The sequence below is a fragment of the Cupressus sempervirens genome, chromosome 5, assembly GCF_028749045.1.
Source record: "Cupressus sempervirens isolate cs-2001-9-10 chromosome 5, ASM2874904v1, whole genome shotgun sequence".
NCBI lineage: Eukaryota > Viridiplantae > Streptophyta > Pinopsida > Cupressales > Cupressaceae > Cupressus > Cupressus sempervirens.
Genome location: NC_143122.1, coordinates 665,453,502 through 665,477,822, shown reverse-complemented (window position 1 = coordinate 665,477,822; position 24,321 = coordinate 665,453,502). Strand labels below are relative to the sequence as shown.

Sequence of the window (24,321 nt, the reverse complement as noted above, 5' to 3'; positions counted from 1 at the left end):
TAAAGATTGAGATTAAAACATCATCATGACATCACAATCACATAACTCCCAAGCCTCTGGTAGATGTCCTATAATTGGTCAACACTAGTGAACCCAAAACCCAAAACAACAGCAAAAGAATACACAATGTAAACACATGTTTTGGTTTTGCTAAAATTACATACTTGAATTAAATGTGGAGGTTTCTAGTTTACGTTTTCCAACTTAGATATCAAGTGGAGAAATTTCATGTTTTACCTAACCCATGTATTTGTTTGATAGATAAAAGTTTCTCCCCAAAACCATTAGACTCAATTTTCTAATTGATCTAATAATATTTTGTTTATGTAAACTTTGTTTGAAAATGACATTTCCAATGAATTCAATATTATCAACAGAATTTGCGTATTTCAAAACTTTGACTCATAACACGTTCTAATAATTAACCTTAATTAAACTAAATTTAATTAAGTTAATTATTAATATCTCTTCATTTATTAATAATTGATAAATTCATATTTTAAATCAATGATCTTTTTAAAAACATAACCCATTAATTCAATCTTTTAAACATAATAATTATTTATAAATTAATAATTTTATATATATATATATATATATATAAAATTACATTTAATAATTAATAACAATGCAACATTAAGATCAAAATTGAAATTCATATTCAAATATCATATGAAATAACATTTCAAATAAAACTTTTTATAATTTAGAACCAAACTTAATCATAATGCGATTTATTAAAATCGCGCAGGCCACCAATGCAACTGCACCGCAGGTACATTGCGGTCGCAGGTACCTTGCGATCTCACAGGCTTGCGGTGGGTGGGGTATGGAATACGCGCCCGCCCAGCATCATAATGAATACTTTTTTTTTAAAACATTTTTTTGATACAACGTTTTTAATAACGTTTTCCCAAAATGAAATTGCAAATCGCAATGCATTTAAATGAGTATTTACTACGATAATTCGCTCGACTTCCAATTATATATATATATGTGTGTGTGTGTGTGTGTGTGTGTGTGTGTGTGTGTGTGTGTGTGTGTGTGTGTGTGTGTGTGTGTGTGTGTGTGTGTGTATAAATATATGTAAAATTTTAGACAATATATATTTATATGCGAAAATGCAGATCTGAATTATATATATATATATTTTCACAAAGAATATATATAATTTTATGAGTTTCCTATAAATATTTACTCTCTAAATTTTCTCAACAATTTTCTATTGAATCTGGCTACAATTCAAGCCTAGCCCCGTATTCTTTTCAGATCTATGCATATAAAGATTCTCAAATAAATTTTAACTACCCATATTGAGAATGCACAATAAATTATGAAATTCCTCAAAAGACATATGGAAGACACGAAGAAGACAGGGAATGCATGATGCGGAAATAGCATAAGTAAAATCGCAAGAATCTACCCGAATTCTGATGCTAAATCGCTCTTCCTTAGAAAACCCGCAGAGCAAGCTCCTCCCTTCTTCAGAGTTCTCGAGTGCTCCAATGCTCCAATTTGCACTCCAACCGCTATGTCTAAGCCTCTATGAATGCCTGAATATAAAGAGCTTTCAGGAAACATCTAGAGTGCTTCTAGAAACAGCTGGAAGGTGTCACCAACTAAGCATGGGTCTTTTCCATCCTTCTAGATGGGTCATAAGGTTGTAGACACCATGTTCTTAATTGATGCACTAACCTCTGTGTTGTTTGCACATGAAAAATAGAAAAGTGCATTAATTCCCATGCAAGCTTATAACTCCAATTTACTTTTTATATAATTTCTATTTAAATCTTTATGACTTTCATTTTAATTTTTATAACTTTTATTATTATTATTATTATTTATTACTTTATTATTATTTTATTATTATTATTAATTTTAATTTTCTAAATTTTCTTTTATTTAATTCTTTTTCCTCAATTAATTCCCATTCAATTAATTATAATCAAAATATCAAATAACATGATATTTTATATTAATTTCCTCAAATAATTAATTTATTAATTAAATCTATTTATTAAGACTTAATTAATAGAAAATTCACCATAGACCTCCAAAATAAAATATGAAAACCCATCATAGAGCAATTCACACAAAATCAGTCTAAAGGGTTAAAAATCATGAATTATGTCATCTGACACATTCGGTGGGTAAAATATCCAGATACTTGTCCTACCTTACTAAGGAAATTGGCTTAAAGGTTTGGGATTTGGACTTGAGAATTTATCTCCCTTCTCTTATCATTGAGATAATATAATAGGGTATGCTCATCCTGGCAATTCAGGGAAGTCGATACCCGGTACCTACAACTTGAAGAAAAACCATGCATGTACATACAATATATATAATGCTAAGCTAAACAGACAATGGTAGGAAGTGGTGCATTGTGTAGATCTCGACTATGCAGGTGACTACGACTCCCTTCCTTAACCACATCAGAAACACCATACAATAAGAAAACACACACACCATACACATGCAAGTATGGGGTAAGTATCCATAATAAAACACATAAGATAATAACCATCCAACTAATCATAAATAATAGCTGAAAACAATATAATGATCATCATGTATGCATGAAATGTAAAGTCTAAATGATCTCATCATATAACCACTGAATCCATAACATAATGTTTGATAGTCTCAAAACAATACCACTAATCCATCAACATAATACTAGTCCATCAAAGTCTGATAATAATAGCAACAATAAGTCTAGAAAAGATGTGAATGAGGGTAGGCACTACATAAATTTAGTATTGAAGAAAATAATTTATATTAGTGAATATGATTTGTGTTTGGGTGTAGGAGTTTAGTCCTCATAACATTATCATTCTTTTGTCAATACAGGTGCATAAAGTTTTTATCAATTGATGGAAAGAGATTACAAAAGTTGTTCAAGGTAGGTAGGTAATAAATTTTCTCAAGACCATGATATACAAATAGGATATATTCTCTTTAGGAAGGAATTGCAATATCTAATGTTGATTACTAATATAGAAGTACTGTATTACACTATTGATCAATAATCCTAATTATTGTTGCACACAAATTATTGTGTAACTTTTGTTATCATCATTCTATGAGATGTACTTGAAAATTTTAATTTATCTAGGTAATTATGTGCAACCAAAAGTTGATTTTTTTGTGATTTGACTAGGACTGACAATGCTGCCAAAAATTGATTCAATGTACTGCATAGAAAGCTAGAGAAAAGGAAATTATGCACATAGAATGATGATGATATTGCTATCATTATTAATAAAAGGTTTGTGCTTCAAATTATTGTGAAAACATTAGACTCAAAAATATTTTTTATAAAAATGAGGTACAATTTTATGAAGTTGATTCAACATCAACAGTTGCCCATGGTGTTCTTTCTAAGCCTTACCATCTCAATATCTCTGTCTTATGTTTTAGAAACCAATTTTTCAACTCTATAGAGGGAATGAATCTTCAAAGAGAGGAGCATATAATAAGGACCAAATCCATTTTAGGAACATTTCAAGGAGGTGCAATAAGTAAACTAGGAATCTAGGGTGGAGAACCAGATTCTATACGCCAATCTAGAGGGCCTCTATTTATTTTATTTCATGAAAACTCAATCAACTCAAGGAAATCAAGACTTCCTTCTCATTCAAGGCCTTATCTTTCTTTTTCTATAATTAAGGGTTCAATGCAACAAGATTTTTAGATGGAATTAACAATAATCCCTATTATTCTATTTGACAAAGTATTATTTTACAATGGAAGACAAAAGTATCAAACTTTAAGAATTTGCAAGCTACATGCCATGTAACTCTGATCAAACTCATGTGTATTATATTTACTTGTAGTTTCAAAGAACCAAGTAACTTCTTGGAAAATGATGATTCAAGAATTTTAGCTTTGGCTTAGCAAGCAGAACTTTTAAGCTCACTAGCTCGAAGGCAAAATGCAGAAATAACAAATTAGGAAATTGAAAATACTTGGAAGGTAAAGTCTAGTGCATCTATAACATGTGGTTATACATAATTAGTTTTTTAATAGGGATTTATAAGTAGATTTTTTGATAGAGTTTCACCCTAGGTCATTTTAGTATCACAGTTAAGATACCTTGATGCATCTGCAAAGCATGCACTTGCCTATTTTCTATAAAAGATTTTAAGTTTCAACATATCACAATGCTTGGCTATTACACTTGAAAAAATTTCATAGTTGATAAAAATGAAACCTATCATAAGAAGTACTTTAACAGAGGGGAACATATCAGAGTTTTGTGTGAAAATAAAATAACTTAATTCAACATTCAAATTTAGAAGTTAAGTAGAAAACAAATCTTAGTTTTTTGGTCTCTGCAAATGGCACAATGGTAAAGCAACATGTTTTTATTGTTTTAGTTTTCTTTTCTATTTTTCCTTGAAATAGTCTTCTTTTTATTGCTTAGGCCACAAATGGAATCTTAATTGAAGGAAAAAATAGTCTATTTATGGTGGGCAATCAAATGAAAGATCGAAGTCCAAATTTCAACCCAACAAGAAATGGTTAAACACCTTACAATGATATGACAAGTAAAGAGAAATGCCAAGATGTAACCCATTTTCCTTCAAAGGGGCAATGGTAACAAAATTTTATTTTGATTATTTTTACTTTAAATTTGATCTTGGTCTCTCATAAAATAATGCTTGCTTCACATAAATTCCTTGCCCAAACCATGTGAACCATGTGAGAATATTATATAGTCAAGTACTAAATTTAGTGTTGGCTCAAATTTGTATAAAGCACCCAAATTCAACATACTTTAGACTGATAGCTCTAATTTTGTCTCTAAGGATAAAGTTTACAAACTTTCTCTACCAACACTAAAGGATAGGAACAAATCTCATCTGGCAGCGAGGATGGATCTTCTTGCTTAATTGCAATTAATATGGTAGTTATATACTAATGATATCTTTAACATGTTAAGTTATATGCATTGTGGTTATACACAAATTTTTCCCTTTCTAGGATTGATCATATGATTTATCTAGTTTCTTTTTCTTGTCTTAGTACTTTCATCTAAGACAACTGAATAAAAAGATGAGAGCCTTGTTCCCATCACCTCAGAGTATTGCTCATCCACACAAGTAATTCCATACCTCTGGTCTTCTATTGATGAGATTCCTAGTCCACATTTTTTAGAGAGTGTAAGTAAAACCATCCCACTCTAGTTAATGGATATTTTGAAATCTGAGAATAAACTTAAAGTTGTATAAATCGACTAAGGCAACACTGATTGATTCTTAATAAATGTAACACTTATTAATCTACAAACTTGCATCACCTTTAGAGTTATAAAGAAAAATAGTTGAAGACAACTGCATTGCATTATAAATTTGGATACAAGCTCAAAAGTCTAATCATGTGCATGAATGTTTGTTACATGAAGGTGTTCTTGTTAAGTGGTAGTTTGTATAAACTAAATCTTGCCAATCTTCTCTTTGGTTCATTTTGGTCCTAGCCCCAAAGCACAATGACTAAACCTGGGAAAATTAACAAGTTTTCCATAAAGAAATCCACCCATGGACCATGAGCATTAAGCCATTAAAGATAAAAACTTTGAAACATATTACTGGGTATGTATCCTATAGAGGTTTAAGTGGGTATGAGTTTTAACTTTAGAAAAAATTTCCTCTAATGTTGAAATAACTATTTACACTCATGACTAGAAAGATGTGGACAATCAAGCAATGTATTTAATTAAGTTTTGAATATTGTTGTTGATTAATACGAGTGTTGGTGGGTCACAATTGCTAATTTATAGCATTATGTACTAGTAATTTTTAAGGCTATCAAAACATGTTTTTTTCCACCTATGTTTTTCCAAGTTGTACTATCATACATTTTTAGTTTACTTTTGCAACAATGAAATGGTTAACCACTATACATGCATACATAGGGAGGGTTGGTTAATTGTTTTATGATGGATGGTCCTCCTTATAGATTTTTGAGAGCCCCTTGCTTAATTATATGCTTGGTATTTTCTTTTTTCAATGGTTTGTATGGAAATTTAATCCCTTGAAAGAATTTTTAATGTAGGTGAAACTTGCATCTATGATTTTAGGTTTAAATCAATGAAACTACATTGGATGACCTATAAATTTCTTTTTCAACAACCATTTGCATTACTACTTGTGAGATGTTGACTGTGATGAATTTTAGTTGGTGTCAGTAGCTCAATTACAAGAAAGCTTTATGCTTAAGAGACCATTATTAGTAGTTAAAGAAAATATTTTGGAACTCAAATCAGATATATGAGATGAAATAACTGTTCCAAATGTAAAGGTATGCCCTACATATTATTTTAGAATTATTCAGTTTAGCCAAGCTTGTATATGTGTCGATTGATTTAAAATTTATTGAATTTGCATAGGTGAAAATTATATAATTAAGGCCATTAGATGAATACAATGCAATAGATGTTGCATTTGGGATTGTTCTAAATGAAGAAAATTTGTCAATTTCATCACTTGGCCTAAGTGTGTTGAGACAAACTTTTATAAGTTTAGTTTTGGAGAAGTATAACCTATCTCTAACACATAGTGTGTTTGGGAGAGCTTACTTCTTTAAAGTTTTAAGCTTTCCTAAAGGGATAATAGTTATTCTAGAACAAGCACATTTTTATTTACTACATATGTAGGTTCTATTCAATTTCACATTGAATAACATCATTTTTTAAGTAGTTCAAAATCTAGCTCAGCTAAAGCAACAACTGGAGATTGGCCTACGTGTCAAGCCCACTAAGGTTTGTAATCTAATAATTTGTATTTTCCATTGAGAAAAATATTTTAGAATTATAATGTTATTGGTTATTGTACTAATGCTAGCTATAACCATTGTGCTTAAAAATGCATAATTTATTTTTTCAATTAACAAATCTAGAGGGGTTAACTATGGAACCTTCAACTATCATTGAGATATCAATCATGTCAGTGATTGGGGGGGAGGGGGTTTAAAAAAATCAAGACTAATGAAGTTGGTCCAATGAATTATTGGAGATCAAGAAAATAACATACTCTTTTTGGTAATTGTGTTAAACCCGTGAGTGTAAAAATGAACCAAAAAAACCTTTGCATGTGGAAAGGACCTTTGACCTATGACCTTGTGTACAAGTGAACACATGTTTTCCTTGATGTCTGGACTTGCAATAAATACTAGAGGTGTTAACTAACAACTTTAGGAGCCTTCTTGTAATTGTAGGCCCCTAAATTTTATTCAACAATTTTAAAATTTTAATATAAATGAGTAGACATCATGTAATGAATGTATCAAATCTAGTGTTCCCAATGAAAGTTTTAAATTATAGGTAGAAAAGACCTAGTATGAAACTATAATTTTGGAGTTGCTTGAAAAACAGGTAATGTAATCAGGATATGCTAATATAGAGTATTATAATGATAGATGAAATAATGATTTTGAAAATGAATCAGTTGGATAAGTGTCCATTTGTGAACTTTGGTGATTGATAGAAAATATAATGAAATTGGATTCAAGTTTTGTAAAGGACAATGTCATGTTAGACTTGACTTAGAGGAACTATTTTGATACTTTGACATGTAATTAGAAATATTTTATGTGACAATTTGCAAGCTCTAGGGAAACAAGACTTTATGCATATATTGAATTATGTTTCTCTTTTCATGGTTCTTACTAAAATTTTAACCTCATATTTTGTTTTTCAATCATGAATTTTATAGATATTAATGTATATAATAGAAGTAAAGGAGATATTTCCCTTTTAAGCATGCCATAAATTATGAATAACATTGTATCAAATTTTGCAATTCAAAATTGAAGGAACATATGCAATATTGTGTGGATCATCTAGAAGAGATCAGCAAGCCTATAATAGTGAAGGGTGTTATGATGGACACTATTAAGAAGGTAAGCCTACTTGGTCAAATGCAATATGGTATAAATATGATTTTAAATTCTATTTCTCAATATGTCAAGACATTTTTGTTAGGGTGAGTTGTGATATTTTCTTTTTTATTTATGTGGTTTTAATTTTTATTTATTGATACAATGTTTTCAAAGCACACAAACTATGTGTTGGGAGCACAAATATTATAGAAGAATGCCATGGAAATCACCAATAAAAAAACTAGGAATTATAAATTTCTAATCTAGGCATGGGAGTATGCTTGTAGGGTAATTTTTTGGGTTTGGTCACATCTGGACACCAAACTTGTGAAATACACACACACACACACACACATTTATATATAAGCCTATATAGAGAATATAAATTATAGTTATTTCTTTTTTTTTATTCTCCTTATGCTCTCTTTTATCCCAATGATGAATCACAAAGTGTTATTTGAAATGTTCATGCAAAAAAAATTGCACAATGGCATCCATAAACAATAGTTAGATATTTCACAGTTTGTGGAGATTTGTTAGCATTAAGTGCACATAAGTTTGAATAACTATGTGAGATACATATAATATAAATAAATTTAGATGCCATATGAATATATCCCATGTAGAATAAAACATCTTCAATCTTCAGCAAGATGTTAAGGAAAACCTCTAAATGCAAAATTTAATATAGTTTTGACAAGGTCTATTTAGGAAGAAATGTAATTATACAAGCATTTGATGACATAGTGTAAGATGGATAAGGATGTTGTGTAAGATCAAGAAATGTGTTGTGATGTTTATGGGAAAGTTCTTATATTCTACCATTTAAATGTTTTCATCTATAGTATGTCATTGTAAATCTTCAATGTGATAAGAGAAAGCAGTGTTTGAACAACAAAAGGTTAACGATTTTGTGTTAAAGGTATATGGAATTTTCAACAAAATTTGGACTAATCATTGGTAGGTCTAATTAGGTCTAAAGGTTGAGCTTTAGAGAAAAGTTAATATTGTTATAATCAAGTATTGATTGAGACTAATTATGGGTCATGATTAGATGTTTAAACAAATTTTGACAATAGTGATGTTTAATTAATATGATGATTGATATTTCTAACTATATGATGTAGAACTTAAAGAGAAATATACATCATGTAGATAGAGGAAATTTAGCTATTTCTTAGTACAATAATCAATTATACTTCCATCTAAGAAAAAAACAAGATAAAGGTACACTAATTATATATAGAAACTAGGTATAAATCACTAAAGAAATGATTGGGATTAACTCGAAAGATAAGAAGCAAGGCAATGTAGAAAGTTGCACATTGAATGATCATTCTTTAAAGGGTGCTAGCTCAATGGAAGAGCACCTGCTTTACAAGTAGATGGATGGTGCTTCAATTCCATCGTGCCCTATTATGACCAAATACACTATTAAATATGATACTAAATATTTGATCAAATATACTACTAGATATGCTACTAAATATACCACTAAACATGTGACTAAACATACTAAATATGTGACCAAATATATGATTAAATATGCTACTAAATATACTGCAAAGTATGTGACTAAATCAACTATCAAATATACAACTAAATATGTGACTAGCCGCATGATTAAATATACTACTAAATCAATTACTAAATATACTACTATATACTACTAAATATACCACTAAATAATTGATGAAAACCAGTGATCAAATTAATGACTAAAATTGCTTAGTAGTAAAATTAATAGTGTTATAAATGACTGGATATTAACTACTATTAGTCACATGACTAAGTTTAGTCCCATATATACAAATTTTAGTGGTTTTTTTAGTCACATTACTATTTTTGTATTAGTGATTCTGCTCCACAAGAATAGCCTGATGAAGCGTATCCTTAAGGTTCTTAGGCTAGAATAACTTAAGACCCCCAATGAAATGATTGTTCAGACCTCGAATAAAATGTTGTGCCTTTAGTGGTGAACTATCACTAATTCCTACATATAGCATGAGCTCATAAAACTTTCTCTCATACTCCAGCATTATCATAGTATATTTCCTTAGATTATGAAATTCATTTGGCCTCTACTAGTGCCACTATTTTGATAAGAAGTGATCATAGAAGTTTTTAAGGAAGAACTCCTAGGTAATAGTATTCATGTCCAGACATAGCTTCTTTTCCTCAATATCACACCATGTGGCCGCAAAGATATCCAAATTTGTGATGTCATATCTTTCTTTGGCATTGGAGTCAAAGTCTTGAATCATGAAACATCCATCCAAGGAAATCAATCACTACTCTACAACATAACTAGTACCTACCTCGATGAAAGGTTTGATCTTGGCCCTCTATAGGTCCCTCATCTATGTGACCTTGTTCGACCTTTTTTTATCACCATGGAGATCTCCCCAAGGACTCCTAGAGCTCCATCTCTCCTCATTCCCAATGTGATGTGATCTCTCCTAATCAAAACCCTTTAGAGGGGGTAGGTGATCTAGAATAATCCTCATCATCTACCTCATATAAACCTCCTCTAAATCAACATGCTACTCTCCATTGTTCTCCTACATGTTCTCTTCCTAAACATGACTCTCTCTATGAGTCAAAGGAGGGCTATCATGTCCACCTCTCCCACAACCTCTACCTCAACTTACACTATGACTCTAAATAGTTGATCTAGTCTCAGATGCCATCCTCCAATAACATCCAAGAAAGAAAAACAAAAATGATCACAAAGTCAACAAGGCATACTACCTTAAGGAAAAATCATAAGAAAGCATGTTTTGAAAACTAAATCAAGAGTTATTCAAGTTTTCCTTTTTCCATGTTTAAGTATTTGAGTCTAAAGTTCAAGTTGCTCAAATTGTGTAAATACATATAGTTGCTTAAATTTTGTTTAACTAGTTTTCATCTAGTGGCATTCCAATACACCCAGAGCTCCCAATGTAGAAAACCTGGCTTTGACACTAAATGTAATGCCTAGCCAAGGAACCCAAAAGAAACTAACCTATTATGTCACTAAATTTGGTGAACATTTTTTTTGACAATTTTAAACAATAAGAGATAACATAGTGGAAGCAATAAATCATAGACATATATAAGCAATACATTAACAGTTACATCTCTCAAGGGTTACATGCCATTGAATCACATACATAAGTTTTATTAAGATTAAACCGATAAATAAACAAACTCCATGCTATAGAATAACTATAAGTACTATATCACATAGAATAACATAAAAGTATTTAAGAGACCACATAGCATGAGAAAAATGCATAATCATCCTATAAACAACTCATGGGGTATGAAATGCTAAACGGATATACATCAAGAAAAGATAAAATGTCTCATAAGATCTCAAATAATCAAAGTATAGTAAATCAAAATAGGACCATAGAACACAATCACGAGATTAGAAGAATAGAACAGCTGCACAAAATACATCTAGCATCAACATCCAATTGTTAAATCTCAATCGTATAAGAAACACTACCACCCGACCTTGTGGAACCTAAATGATCCACTACCATCATACTGAGGAGATAATCTCAAGTCCTGAATACATAACAACCCAAAATTCATAACAAGAATTTAGGTCAAGGAATATTGATAGCAATCTATCTCAAAGGTACCAAGTATAGAAATAAAATCTAATCCTAGAGGCAAAAAAGACACATAGGAAATCTAATATGTAACTGGTAAAGTGTCATCACATGAGCCAACTCTAAAGTTACTCTGGTAGCCTCTCTAGACTCTACCCCACTAGTGAATCTATGTGGCATCAATCTCCTTTCTTATAAATAATGCATACTAACAAGGCAAGATCACAACCAAGTATCCTTTGTACTGCCATCCTAGCTTGTACTAGAACTTGAGGCATGGGTGAGGTAATACATGACTCTTGTTAATTCATTTTAACCCATTTAATAAAATTTTATCGCTTATTAATACAACTTATAATGGGTTACCAAGGTAGCCTCTTTAGGGCTTTTGCCTCCATTGCAAGACACTTCCAACATACACATAGATAACCTACCCTAATTTCATAAAAAATATAACTCATAAAATTATGATATTCACCTCAGTCCTATACAAGCATTTGGAAAGCACCAATAGATAACTAACTGAAACTTCATAGGTTAAACTAAGAAAATCACAACATGAGCTTACATACCGAACTAGTTCTTACCATAGAAAATATGTGAATGCATTATAATGGTTGGGAACAAAATGATCGTGACCAAATAACATTACATAACAACATCATAAATCAATTACTTCCCAAGCCTCTAGCAAACATACCTTACTAGTCAAAAACTAGGTTTATCCCAAAACCCCTTACAAGATAAGACATGAAAATTTAACATGCATTTAAATAATTGTAGTCATTTAGTTATTCTAGTTTATGATATAAAGTCATAACAATCAGTTTGTGACAATTTTGAGTTTTTATTTCATGATCATTCATAGTTGGATAAACGTTTTCAAGTTTAAGATTGATAGAATTATACATTTCATGTTATATCTTACTGATGTATGTTTTTTCAAATAAACTATGTGTTTATTATTACCCACTGATAATCCATAAGGAAAATAAAATAATCGATAAAAGTTTACATAAGGTTCTCATTTAATAATATTTCATTTTAAGTCTAATTATTTAAATTGTAATTATATTTAATAAATATTAAATAAGAAAAATCTAATTTAGTATAATTTTTTTTGATAGATAGTGGGGTGAAGCCTGAATTAATTATTATTATTTTTAAAGATTTATTATTATTATTATTAATTAATCCAACCAAAATCTAATTAATTTAAACTTAACTCATATTATTTTCAGCTAAAGTAGATTTTAAATAAAACTAAATTTATCTTAAATAAAATTTTAATTTTAAAATATACAAAAAATATAAATAAAAACTTTTTTTAATAAAAAAAACAAAATAGTTATTAATTACTAATAATAAAAGAAACTAAATAAAATTTAAAACTTTTTAATATATATTTTTAAAGCTTGTAGGCTATACGGTTGTGGCAACCTTATTGACTGTAGTGACAACATATTGTCAGAAGGCAATACCTATTGCTACAACAACAATCTATTGTGTAGCTTGCAAATGTAGCCCATCTCGTTGTGCTCTCTATATGAGGGCAACAGAGTTTACGAATCACCTCTTAGCCCACAGTGACTTTGCTCAACAATGTTGGATGTAGTTGAAGATGCATTTATTCTGGACTGCTCCTCTACTAGATTTGGTTAAAGACATCTTTCAATGTTGGCTGGTGGATTTCAAAAAATCCTTCTACTCAAATATTTGGGTTGTAAGTCCAAATTAAGTTATATGGGAAATATGGAAGGAGAGGAATCAACATATTTTTCAGGATAAAGCAGAAGTGTGGATGGTGTTTGGGATAGAATCCACTGAGCTATTGAAGAATGTATGAATGCCAATGGAGTAGTTCAGCACCCTAGAAGATGTTTCAATTACTAGGATAGTAGAGTGAAAAGATTTTGATAGGTATTAGAATCAAATGGGAAAATAATGGATATTTGGAAGGGAAAATGAAAATTGATAGGAAAGAAATCAGGCGGCGCCTGCCAAAAAAGCAATGGACTAAAATCAACTTTGATGGCACATCAAAAGGGAATAAAGGTGTATCAGGCACAAGGTAGTGGCTAGAAATGATAAATGGGAAATCATTAGGTTTGTGGTTAAATGGTTTGTGGATGGCACCAATAATGCGGTCAAGATTGAGGCTGCATTGTTAGCAGTTTTATTAGCCAAAAAATTAGATGTTACACATCTTCACTTGGAAGGGGATTCAAAAGTGGTGGTTGATGGAATTGTCAGAGGCTTAATGAAAACACGGTTCTTTTAGAACTTGATTCAAATGATTAGAGAGTCGTTGGCTACATTTATAGAATTTAAGGTGAGCCATGTGTACAGGGAGGGCAACGTGGAAGTGGAAAAGTTGGCAAATTGGGCAACAAATTTTTCCCAAATTAATTTTGTTGAAGTTAATGAACTATGTATGATACGACCAGACTCTTGAGGTGGCAGTGGTGTTGGGTTTCATCACTGATGTCAATCATTGATTGCTAGTTGATGGATTCTTGTGGGAGTTGATAGAGGGGCACGTGTGAAGAGTGGCTAGAAGATGGCTTCAGATTAGCAAAGCTAACTTTTTAAGTTCCTATCAGTGGTCATATCTTTTAAGTGGCAAAAACTAATAAGAATTTATTTTGTTTGGAAGATTTTGTGTGTGAGGCAGGTGCTTGTATAGGTTGGCATGCAGGGCAACTCATTTATGAAATGTGGTGTTGGTTGAAATAGGGCTCTATTTTTTTATAGTGCAGGGAGATGTTGTATGTAATGGAGGTCTCCTTTGCTATGGATTCAAACAAGGAGATGAAGGCTTTTAAAGGGCCAGTTAGTAAGGAAAGGATGAAAGGCCTTTTGAAGATTAAGGTTGATGTTATAATAGAAGTGGTGTTGGGTGTGGTGGGTACTTAGATCTAGGAACAAGTGGTTAAGTGACGCTCCAACTTGGATGTTATTGCAATGGTGGTAGCATGGGGATCGGAGTTAAACAATCCCATAGAGGAGGTTGGATATGTGGTTAGATCCTTGTTTGTAGAGGATATGTTGGGGGGTTTAGACTCCATCCTTGAGTGGTCTGTACCAGGCATTCGCTTAGACTTTTCTAAGTGTTTTGAGGATGAGGATGAAGGTAGATGCTATCTCTACATTCCCTTCTTGTAGTGGAGAGCATAGGTAGACAAGCCTTCTTTATATAAGGCAGCAAAAGATGCATGGGAAAAGTTGTGGGAGGAGCTTAACATGGTGGAAGGCAGGGATGCTCAGCTAAAAAATGAATGCGCCACCTTTCCACATCAATTGCACTGTCTTCAAGGTTGGCATGCTACCTTGGAAACACAGGGATATTATTTTCACATGGAGATGATATGGCTTAGGGTATGCTAGATAAGATGATGGTGTATAAAGTTTTTGTGCAGGAGAATGCTATGTTTTTAGTTGGCTGATATGATAGTGGTAGGGAGCTAAGGCTTGTAATGGGTTGGTGGTTTTTTGTATATGTATGGATGTGGATTGTATTGAAACTAGGATTGGTAGTCATGTTGGGTGCTCAAGCCTTTAGGGCTTTTTTGTTAATGTGTTTCGCTAATATTCGAATGACTTGTATGTAATTGGTTTATCTTTTATCTAATATATTATACCATTATTGATAAAAAAAAAACTATAAAATTATCAAAGTAATTATTTAAATACTATGGTACTATAGTAATGTGTGTGTGTGTGTCATTTCTCATTCATAGATCTGATAGGAAGAGTAATTAAAAATTATCAAATTCATTCAATTAAATCCCGATTCTTATTTTCAAACCCTATCTTTATTTTGTTTTCTAAAATCCAATCTTCCAATAAGGGTTTTAATTCATTTTCTTTCACATATGTTTTAGTAATGAAGAACAATAATCTTCAAACAAGGGTTTCATTCTAAAGTATGATTTCTAAAAACAAGATCCATTTAATTGACACAAAGAAGACAAAGGTGATTCGAAAGATTTACAATGATAAACACAATGAAATTCCTACCTTGATCTGATGCTAAAATTTGATGAACACTCAAAGAATGCAACAATTCCTATCTTCCACAATCTTTACAAAAATTGCTCCTCCAAACCTATGTGTGGAGAAATGAGCTCTAATCTCCTAATAAAAGATTTTCTCAACCTAGGGTTCTATTGTTATTATTTTAATTTATTTAATTCTTTGTGCACACCTTTTACTTTTAATAAGAATAAAGTTTATTTAAATTATTCCCACTTTGTTTTTATTAAATAATAAGACGTATTTAGAAAATATAGCTATTAATTTAACTAATAATAATATTTAAAGTTCATTATTAAAATGAAACATCTAAATTAATTATTATTAAATTAAATATAATTATGCTAGATTTGGTCTTTTGATTAAATCTTTAAATTTATTTCCTTTATTTAATTAATTTTTCAATTAATTAAATATAATTAAAAATGATTTTTTCTTTATAATTTTTTTGTCTAATTAAATCATTTAATATATCTTTGTTAGTTTAATTATAGCAGAAAATCATAGCAGTCCCACCAATTGAAAAAGGGAAACTCATCTAAAAGACAAAGTATGAATTCAAACTCAAAGTTCAAAATCTTAAATTCATATCATTTGATGAATTCAGAAAGGTAAATAAGTCATATACTTGTCCCATAATTAGGGACAATTGGCTTAGTTTAAGATTTGAACTCGAGAACTATCTCCCCTCTTTACCATTAAGATACTACTATAGGGCACACTTATCTTGGTAATTCAGGGAAGTCGATATTTGGTACCTGCAATTTGCATAAAAGTCAAACATGTACATATTCATAAATATCTAAACTAAATAGGCAATGATGAGGAGTGGTACATTGTGTAGATATCAACTAGTAGGTGATTATGACTCCCTCCCTCAACCACATCATAAATGTCAAACATAAAATAAAAGATACATGTACACCATACACATGCAAGTATGGGGTAAGTAACCATAAAAACCTATATAACTCATCCATCTAACTATCATCATAAAAATAACTCCAATCACTATATGAAACATATAAAGCATCATCATCAAAAGAATAATCATGAACACATGAAATAACCAAGTATCAAGTAGTTCAAAAAATATATAATCTAGTTATGAAATAGCATTAATCAAATCAGGTAACCAAGTACCACTAAACCATAACAAATAACCATAAAATCTGGCCTAAAAGAATTCAATGATAAAATATGAAAAGTAAACTAGGGGTAGGTACTACACTCTGCATCATACCTAATATCACCTCTTCTAAAAGCCTTATGCTTGACTCTCAAGAGTTCCTTCATCTGATTGGCTTTGATAGCCTCTAGCTTATCCCCTGTATGACCTCTCCTAGGATTCCTAGATCTCTATCTCTCACCATTCCCTGAATGATGTGACTCTCCTCGATCAACCCTCTACTAGTTAGGTAGGTGCTCTAAAGTAATCTTTAGTGGTTACCTAGTACCAAGCTCCTTAGAGTCTACATGCTTCTCTCCATTTTTCTCCTCCACATTCTCTTCCCAAACATGACTCTCATGACCAGTCACATTAAAGTTGATATCTCTGCCATTCCCATGACCTCTAACTTAGCCCAAGCTATGACTCCTCATAATTGATCTAGTCTCAGACACCATCCTCCTACAACATCCAAGAAAGAACAAAAAAATTCCAAAAAAATCAATAAAGGCATACTAACTTAAAGCATAATAATAAGAAAACATGTTTTGAAATCCAAATAAAGACTTAGTCATGTTTTCCCTTTTCTACGTTTAAGTATTTGACCCTAAATTTTACGTTGTTCAAGTTGTAATAGAAAAGTATGATTGTTCAAGTTTTTTTAAAGTTGAATAGCTATCATCTAGTGGAGTTCCAATATAACTAAAGCTCCCAATGTAGAAAATCATGCTCTGATACCACATGTAATGCCCTGTTAGGGAACCCAAGAGAAATTAACTTATTATGTCACTAAGTTTTCTATTTTTTTTTTTGAAAGATTAAAATAATCAAGAGATAATATAACAGAAGTAATAATTCACATACATTCATAATAAATACAATAACAATTACATCTCTCAAGGGTTCCATAACATTGAATCACACAAATAAGTTTTAATAATATTAAATCTAATAAGCAAACCAAGTTCATGTCATAGAATAACCATCAATATTTAATCACATGAAAGAATATATAAGTACATAAGATGTGACATGGCATAACCAGAATACATAATCATCCTATATACAAGTCACAGGGTATGAAATGCTATAATAATATACATCATGATAAGCTACAACATCTCATAGAATCTCAAATAGTCAAAATACAATATATCAAAATATGATCATGGAACATAATCACAAGATAAGAAGAATAAAATAACTATACAATGTACATCTAGCTATTAGATCTCAATGGTATAAGAAACACTACCACCCAACCTTGTGGAACCTAAATGACCTACTCCCACTGTGTTGAGGAGATAATCTCAAGTCCCAAATAGACAACAATCAAAAAACCATAACAAGAATCTAGATAAAGGAATCTATCTCTAAGGTACCAAGTACACAAGTAACATATAATCCTAGAGGAAAAAAAGACATGTAGGAAACCTAATATATACATGGGAAAGTGTCATCACATGAGTAAACTCTAAGGCTACCCTTGCAGTTCCTCAAGACCCCAGCCCCCTAGCGACTATGTGTGGCATCAATATCCTTTTGTACAGAAAAGGTATACTGATGAAGCAAGGTCACAACCATGCACCCTCTCTACTCCCATCCTAGCCTATACTAGCATTCAAGGCATGAGAAAGGTATAAAACTAACATCTTGTTAATTCATTTTAAACCCCATCAATGATAATGTTATCACTTATTAACACTACTTATAAAGAGTTACCTAGGCAACCTCTTTAGGGCTCTGACCCCTTTGCATGCCACCTCCCATTATACACATAGATAACCTTCCCTACACTCATAACAAAATATCTAATAAAATCACAATAACCACATCAATCCTATACAATCAACTAGAAAGCACAATTAGATAATTGATCAACCCTCAAGGTTATATCACTAAAGTCACAACACATGAACTTACATAATAGAACTAGTTTTCACCATAGAACATGTCAATGCATCGCAATGGTTGTGAATGAAATAATAATGACTAAACATTACATCACATCATCATAACACAATCACTTCCAAGCCTTTGGTAAATATGCATAACTGGTCAAAATACTAGGCTTTCCCAATACCCCATCACAAGATAAGTTGTGACATTTTGACATTGCATTTTTTTTTTTAAAAGTGTAGTTGTTTAGTCATTTTAGTTTTCATTATAATTTCATAAAAATCATTTTGCATCGAATTCAAGTTTTTAATTTTAAAAATTACCCTAGAGTTTTTTTTAAAGATGGGTAAACGCTTTGACTTGGAGCTATGAACCAGTGAGGCCACAAACGGGGGACCTCATCCCCATGAGATTTGAACCTTGATGGAAAGGATAACAACACAACAACTTAACCATCACAGCATGCCACTATTGGCAAAATTACCCTAGAGTTGATGAAGGCTTCCAAGTTTAATTTAATAAAGACCAAGTTTGAATTACACCACCTTTTAAATCTACTAGTTTTAATTACAAAAGTTTGAAATCTAAAGTTCCATTCACTATAAAATTATTTAAAAAAAATTTAAAATAGCTCTTAAACTAATTATATTTATAATAAATAAATAAATAAATAAATAAATATATATATATATATATATATATATATATATATACATTTGAATAAAATAAAATAACTTAAATCATAATTAAATTAAAATAATATTTAACTATATCAATATAACTTTTTTTTTCTAAACTAATTTAATGTTATATATATAAACATATTAATTACACCCTTTGGGGTGGGACCCACATTCAAGGCCCATAGGGCTCACATGCCTCCTCTCCCAAAAGGGAGACGGTTGCCTAAGCAGTCGTGTATTGCTTGTAAGTAGACATAGGCTTCCTTAGTAGGTGCAACCTACTCTAGTTGATGCACTCTACTTAGTAGCCACAACAACTAAATGGAATGAGGTGTTAGAAATTCTTTAGAATAACTGAGAGGGGGGGGGGGGGTTGGTGAATCAGTTATTCAAGGTCCAAATGTCCTGATAAAACTTTTTTCACTAATTATAGTGAGCCCATTTAACTAATCATGCATCCAAGCTAAACATTCTACTTAGCAAGTTACTAAAAATCAACATGCAAGAATAAAACATGAAATATCAACACATAACACAATGATTTACATGGAAACCCAATTTGGGAAAAACCACTAGTAACATGGTACTCAATTCTCACTCTTTTGAAGTGATGCCTTGTGAAAGGTCTACCCTGTTAAAGGCTACAAAACACTATTAAATGTGACTTCATTAAAGGATTTCATCCACCCTATTAAAAGTGGGCTTGATTAAAGGACTTTTGAACACTCACTAGGAATGTCACCCTGTTAAAGGATTTACACAATGGCTATTAAATCAACCTAAGTCCATAGGATTTTACCCTAACTGATACAATTGTTAGAGAGTAACAAAAAGGACTTTCGATTTGATACAACTCACAAAATAACTTGCAAATTTCATATCTCAATTTAGCTCACAAATTTGCTTGGCTTTCAGTCTCTACAGCTCTAACAACTTGTCTTCCTTTCAAGCTTTGTCTCCTTGAGTCTTGATGGGGACACAACCCAAGAACAAAATGGATACAACAGAAAAGGGGGAAACTTTATTTACTATGTAAATATGCTATTACATGAAATACAAAGAAAATGGACTTCAAAACATGCCCTATGGGCTTACAATAGTATGAATCAGGAGATAATTTCTTCTCCTAGTTCCTTCTCTCAAACTCCACTCTAGACTGCCTTTTTTCAATGCCAGAAATATTCTTAAATAGACCCCAAAGGGTTAAGGATTAGGAATACATTCTAGAAAGTGATAGTTGGTATCCACCGACCAAATAGAAGGTTCTAGAAGCCGCGTTAGAAGTGGGCACAAATCTAGAAGAATCCAGAAACGGTAACCGAACTTTTGGGAGGCATAACTTTTGAACCGTAGCTCTGATTGACGAACTGTTTACATTTTTGAAAAGCTCTTGAAGCACTCTATAGCTCTATAGAAAAGATTTTCTCATCCCCCATTTGTTGGCCCTATTTGAGGTCATTTAATGCCCTAAACTTGACTTTGAAGCATTCTTAAGAGGTCTCCAAAAACTAAAAAATTGCAATAACTTTCAAACCGTGGAGACTTTTGACCTGATTCTTTTTGTGGAATACTCTAAATTACAATTATAATCATCTGACCAATTTACACCTTCTAGTTCACCAAAATGATGGCCCAATTACATACTCCTATTTTTTAGGCATTTTGACGTATCCCATAGTGCTCAAATACTCTAACCTAGAACATTGATAGTGGAACTATGAGAGTTGGAACCTTTATTTGACCCAAATGGGTATCCAAAAATGAAAACACATGAAATAGAAACTAAGTCTAAGTACATTTTTTTGGGTGACACAGGATTTCCCTTATACCTCTAGATGCTCTTGCATCAAGTCTCCATGTTCGATGTACCAATGCCATCTTCTTTATGGCCACTTATCAAAGTAGAGTCTTTGTGCTCTGTTCCTCCCTCTGCATCCCTTCACCTTGATATCCAACCAACCACTCTTGCTTCTTGACCTATAACTTCTTAAATAGAAGTCTAGAGTACTTTTCTTGTGCTAATCTTCCCACTTTTAATTTCAATTTGAATGGATTAGGTAAGATTCAATGAATTTTCCCTTAATCTTGTTTCTTCTAGAAACATCATGAAAAATCCACCTATATTCACCCAAAAATGGTTTATCTAAAATTCTATTCCACCAGTTCATCATCCTTATTGTCCATCTGGTTCACAAAATCCAAGGTAACAAACTTGCAACTTAGATCTAACAAATCTTTGACTTTTCAAATAATGTAGCAGCTCGACACTATTGACTTTCTGATGCTCGACACATACTCTATTACTTGGCACCTACTGTGTTTTACTAATGCACACACCTATTACTTGCTCAACACCTAAACTTTCTTAGCTCCCTCTATTTCATTCTGCATACACTAGATTTTAGATTTGCTTGGCACTTACTAAAAATCTACTCAGCATGAACTAGCTTGCTTGACACCCATTGATGAATTTAGTCAAGCTTTGTAGATAGCTTTGTTACAACTTATTCTTCTAAGTCTAGCCAACCTTTGTATCTTCAAGTATATTATCAATACATCATTTTATCATTGTCTTAACTGATCCTTGTACTTCATTACAAAACCATAACTCAACCTTTCCCTTAGGTACTTTTTTTACATCTTATTGATTAAATCCTCTTCATCAATCAACTAAGTGATAGTACTTGGATCTTATAAGCAATTTTTATTCTAGCAAATAGCAGGTTTGACATCAGTGATAAAATAATGATTGAAAACATTCTTTATCAACAATCTCCCTCTTTGGCATTGATGGCAAACCAAACTGATCAACCAAGTTATCAAAATGCTAACTAGGTTAAAATAGTAAATCAAATGCCAAAAAGAAAACTTTCACTTTTGCTGATACACTGTCTTCTTCTTCTTTGTTCCGCTCCCTCTCTGATTTGTTATCTTGACTGATTCCTTTGCTTTAGCTTCTCCCTCTTAACTTTTGCACTACTATTTTTTCTTGCTATTTCTCCCTCTTACACTTTTGATCTTGTAGATTTGCTATTTCTCTCTCTGCATGTCTGACCAGTTTCTACCATTTTGGTATCATCTTCCTCTTTTCTATAGCTTAATACTTTGATAATTTTTGCTCTTCCTCTTAGCTTATATTTCTTCCTCTACACATTTTGATTCTATAGATTTGATTAGTTTATGCTATTTCTCACTCTTTGACAATAATGCCAAAGACATATTAATTTAGCATCTTATCATGCAAGTATAGCATTTGTGGGATTTCCAATTTCTCCTTTTGTCACCTTGCTTGTGACTAATTTGGAATTTCAGTAATTTAATTACTTTAGGCCAAAAATCTAAAGTAAGTATCCTCTCCATCAATTTATAACATTCCAACAATCAACTCATTTGATGCAGGGTAGTCTTGTTGTTGCTTAGATGGCCTTGGATAGGGACATTCACCCTAACTTACCTCTAAGATACTCAAATGCATCTCTAGGTAATGGTTTTTTGAAGATGTCAGCAATTTTTTCCTTTGAGTTGACCTATTCCATCTGCACTTGCTTGTCTTACACCAATTCTCTTACATAGTGATACGTAATTGCAATGTGCTTTGTTTTAGCATGCATTACAAGGCTCTTTGATATGTTGATGGAACTTGTATTATCACAATAAAGTATTATAGGTTTAGTCATCTCTTCCTTTATACCTTGCAATAGATCTTTGATCCATACAATATTGGTGTAGTTGATAGCAACAACAACATACTTAGCTTCAGTTGTGAACTGTGAAGTACAGCTTTGCTTTTGCTAGTCCAAGTGACTAATAGTTTACCTAAGAAGAGTGCTCCTCCACTGGTGTTTTTTCTATCATCTATATTACCTCCCCAGTCTACATTAGTGTAGGCTTCCAAGTCAAACTTTTCAATCTTCTTGTAGTATAAACCAAAGTCATTTGTTCCTTTTAGGTACCTCATTATTCTTTTTACTACCATAAGGTGATTTTCTCTTGGGTTTACGAAAAATCTTGCCACTATTCCAATAGCTAATGCGATGTCTGGTCTACTATGTGCAACATACTACAACTTTCCAATAATTGATCTATACATTGTCTGATTTACTTTAGCTGATTAATCATTCTTGGATAACTTAAGTCCTGTTACCATTGGTATACTAACTAGTTTTGAATCCTCTAATCCAAATGTTTTGAGTATCTCCTTGATGTATTTTGATTGAGTCACAAATATGCCATGTTTTAGTTGATGTACTTATAATCCAACAAAGAATTTGATTTCCCCAAACATTGACATCTCAAACTCATGTTTCATCTGATTAGAAAAATCTTTGCATAGTGCATCTTTTCCACCAAATATTATATCATCAACAAAGATTTCAGATATTAGAATATCTTTACCTTTTTCTACCTTGATATATAGGTTGTTGTTGTCATCTATTCTCTCAAATCCTATCTTCACTAGATATTTGTGAAGTCTCTCATATCATGCTCTAGGTTCTTATTTCAAACCATAGAGTGCTTTATGTAGTTTGCAAACCATGTCCTTGTTGTTGTCATCAACAAATCCCTCTAATTGTTCTATGTAGACTTCTTCTTCTAGTATACCATTCAGAAAAGTAGACTTTACATCCATTTGGTAGACTTTAAAACCTTTGTAGGTAGCATATGCAAGTAAAGTTCTTAGTCCTTCCATCCTTGCAACAGGGGAAAATGTTTCCCCATAGTCCAATCCTTCTTCTTGTGCATAACCTTTGTAGACTAGTCTAGGCTTATTTCTTGTGATCTCACCATTCTCATCTAGCTTGTTCCTAAATACCCACTTGGTACCAATCACATTCTTATTAGCTAGTCTTGGAACTAAGGTCCAAGTCTTGTTTTTCTCTATCTACTCAATCTCTTCTTCCATAGTTTTACATCAATTATCATTTTGCAGTGCATCTTTTACTGTTTTGGGTTCAATCTTGCTCAACAGACATGATTCATTCCTTAGTATATTTCTTGTCATTGTTCTGGCTTCTTTGTCACCAATAATTTGTTCTATAGGGTGATGTCT

General features: G+C 31.8%; 1 pseudogene; it reads left to right on the top strand.

Moving 5' to 3' along the window:
- The first annotated feature begins 727 nt into the window (after positions 1 to 727).
- LOC149557671 (transcription factor MYB124-like) lies at positions 728 to 5,192 on the top strand (annotated as a pseudogene).
- Positions 5,193 to 24,321: the final 19,129 nt, after the last annotated feature.